The sequence below is a fragment of the Castor canadensis genome, chromosome 1, assembly GCF_047511655.1.
Source record: "Castor canadensis chromosome 1, mCasCan1.hap1v2, whole genome shotgun sequence".
NCBI classification, from domain to species: Eukaryota; Metazoa; Chordata; class Mammalia; order Rodentia; family Castoridae; genus Castor; species Castor canadensis.
Window position 1 is genome coordinate 9,601,078 of NC_133386.1, and position 3,692 is coordinate 9,604,769.

The following is a 3,692-nucleotide window of genomic DNA, read 5'->3' on the forward strand; positions in this document are numbered from 1 at the left end:
GTGAGGGTTGGACCATTGTCCTCCCACATGTTGAGATGAGGTCTCACTAACTTTTTGCCCTGGCTGGTCTTGAATCTCTACCTCTCAAGTAAGTTTGCTCTCTTTTATATTTTAAATAATAATAAAATATTTATTATTTAAGGATATAGGGACTCTGCCTTCACATGATCTCTAGTTGAGGAGTCTTCTAAACTGAGTTAACATCTAACCCAGTTATACTTGCTCAGGACCAGGAGCGACTGGGAGTGAGTCAGGAAGGAGCAGACTGAGTCCTGTCTGTCTCTTGGAGTTCAAATGTGCCTGCTTTCATCTTTGAATCTTTGGCTTAATTCCATAACCTGTAAATGCTTTAGGATTGATCATTATTTTGTGCTCTCTGACCTTTGGCTGTCTTCCGTGAACACAATAGCCAACCTTATAGTTCTTATGAACTTGGAAAAAGAGTGGAGATAAAGCTTTTTCTTGCTTCTACAGTCTGTCTGGAGCCCCTTATTTTCTTATCATTCCAGATATGACAAGTGAGATGGCAGTGGCAGGGTCTATTATAGAGCCACAGTTCTCCCTCCAAGAAGTGTGTGTTGCTGGTGGGTAAAATCACACTGGAAGGTGGTTATACTTGGGCCCTTTGGCCTTTGTCCCAAGCCAGAGGCTGTGGGATGCACCCTTGGACAGGACTTGGGGGCAGAGTGGGCCAGGCCTCACCATGTGTGCGTGGGTTTATGTGGGTGGGGAAGGGTGAAAAATGACCCTACAGAGGCTTCTAGAGAAAGCACCTGCCACCTAGCAGGCAAAGATGACCACAATGGCCCTGGCTGAATGAAGAAGTGTGCCTTTCTCTGTCTGCCTCTGCCTTCAGAGCACAGTGCGTGAAGGGGTGAGGAAGAGAGGATGGTGACAGCACTCACTGTGCTGCCTTGTTCTGCCTCTGAGGCAAGGAAGCAGAATAAAGTGGATTGGACAAGACTATTTATTTATTTATTTTTAAATTAACCCTGTGTTATTAAAGAGGTACAGAATCAGAATAAGGTCATTGAGGGCCTAGGAATTACTGAGAAAAATAAAGCAATTTCCTATTTGTTTAGTGTTCAATGCCAAGTACAACTTGCTCAATAAAACAGCTGCACATGTCTAATATGAATTATTCCAGATCAATAAGGCTTTTATACTTTTAGTTCAGGACTTTGCAATCCATAGATCCAGAGTGTCTGTCAGAGTGTTTTGTATCTTTCATATCATGAGGTCTTTTTAGAATGCACAGAGAAAGAGGAACAAGGACTGGAGCTCAAAGAGGCTCAAGACAAATCCAAGATGTATCCCCATAGCTGTGGTTCAAAGCTCCATTCCAAAACAGGCCCTGCTCAGCCTCTGTGACTTGTTGTTTCAAGAAAGCATTTATGGAGCCCCTGCTGTGAGGCCTTGTGTTCGGCGCTGGGAAGTGAGGTCATGTATCACAAATTTGCTTTCTCCTGGATGTTTCCACATAGGAAGCACCATGAAATGATGCAAGGATGGAGCAACCGCCTTGAGGAATGGCAGGGTGGGGGAGTTGCAGGGGGAGGGAGGGGCTTCTCTTTCCCCGGGCCAAGAGGGAGGGCAGAGATGGGTATGCATGGCAGCATGAGGAGAGTCTGCCTGCCAGGATGAGCAAAACAATGAAGAGTGGCTCCAGCTGGCTCCTGTTTAACTCCAGTGCCTCTGTTCTTGTCCACTCCAGAGACTATACATTTGTGGATAGTCTCTGGCTGCACCCTATGGGTGACCTCAAACCAGCTGTCATGGTCACTGCAGGTCAGTCAACAAACATGGCCTGGAGCCTGTGGGATGAGCTGTGGCATGCTGAGCAGGGATTCACAGACACTGGATGCTGAATTTGCTTGGTGTTAATATTTTCCCTCTCTTTCCAAAAAGAAGCAATCATGGGAGCATGACATAAATCACTTACTGGCAATACAAGACAAATTCCTAACAGGGACTGGCGTGTGCAACCAATTTCACATTGAGAGCTGCTTTTTAGAAATGCTGAAAACTATAAATCAACAAGTCTAATGGATTTTGTCCTGTCTATTCAGTATCTTCCAGGGCACTGAATTTAGAATGGAATGCATTAAGCAGGGGCGGAGAGGGGGGCACCTCTCCCGAAAACCACACTAGCTTGAACATTTCTGCAGTAAAATCCATCACGCTAAAAGCTTTCCTTCCTCCTTGGTACAAGGCCATGACCACTTCTCTCTTGCTGGTGACTCCATCACAGACTCATGGCTTGGCTCTTAAGACAGCAGGAAGAATGTGGGCACGAGCCCAGCCCTGGCACGCTAGCTATGCAGCCTCAGGCCAATGGGCTTTGAGCTATACTTTGCAACTCCATCAAGTAGGTACAGTGCCCTTAAATCTTTTTATTAGAACATATTAATGAAAAGAATGAATGGGCTTCATTGTGATATTTTCATATGTCATTGTAATGTATTTTGGTCATATTCACCACACCTAGGACTCTTGTGACTATAAAGGTTACAAGGCTATTAGACAGTGCTTGCTTTATAGCAATTGCTTAAAACATGGTAGCCATCGTGCACCTTAGTGTTAAATTTTGATCCAATCCTTCCTCAGCCACTGCTTCCTGAGGTCTGGGTTAAGGGAGGACCAGCTTCTGCTTTCTACCTGTGACCGGCACAAAAGCCATGAAGGAGTGTGTCTGCTTCATTAAATAGCAAAGCACACAATGACCTACATGACTGCAGAGACAGTCCTGGAGTGTGCGGTATCCCAGAGGGTGGAGGGGACAGCCAGCACCAAATCTTCCTCTCCTTACAGCACACAGTCCTATTGGATTAAAGCCCACCGTTGTGAGCTTATTCAATCCCGACAGCCCCGTTGAAGGCCCTGTCTGCAAATGCAGTCATATTGTGGGGGATGGGGCTTTAACCTGGGAACGTTGGGGACACAGTTCAGTCCAGTACAAAAGCTACGGCATTATTTTACAGATCCACTTGACAGCCACCATCTAGGCGCTGCAGGTGAGGGATCCAGGCCATGTATATCTCTTTCCAGGTGGAGTCAGACTCACCTCTGAGGCCCAGGCACTTGGTCCCCAGGCTTACCAATACGAGAAAAGTGACTTTCTAACCATCTTTCAGATATTTTTAGCTTCCAGAAAACATGAGTTTGCAAGCAGAAAAGTCCTTGGCGTTGGAATCTGGACTAATGGTAAGAATGTGGATGTGTGGTGGTTTCGGAAGCTCTGCACTCAGGGCCACTTCTCTCTCTCTCTCTCTCCCTCTCTCTCTCTCCAGTACTGAGGCTTGAACGAGGGGCCTTGTGCTTGCTAGACAGGTGTTTTGTCCCTTGAGTCATGCCTCCAGCTCTCAAGGCCACTTCAGATACCTATAAACTATGTGAACTTAGACAAGTCACTCAATCTTCCTAAACCTCACATTTCCCAACTTTAAAATGGCACCACCACCTTCTGCCCACAGGGCTGTTCTGACAGGCAAAGCTCAGGTAAGTCAGCTTGTATATTGCTCCTGACCTGAAAGAGCATTCAGAAAACCTTAGGCATGTGCGAGGTGTCAGCCACAGCACTGGCCTCTGATTTCAGCACTGGACCAGAGCTCAGCCTTTTTCTCACCTGACAAGTGCTTAGATAAATTTCAACTTTTCTGCAGGGTCCATCAACTCAGGGTCCCCAAGACATC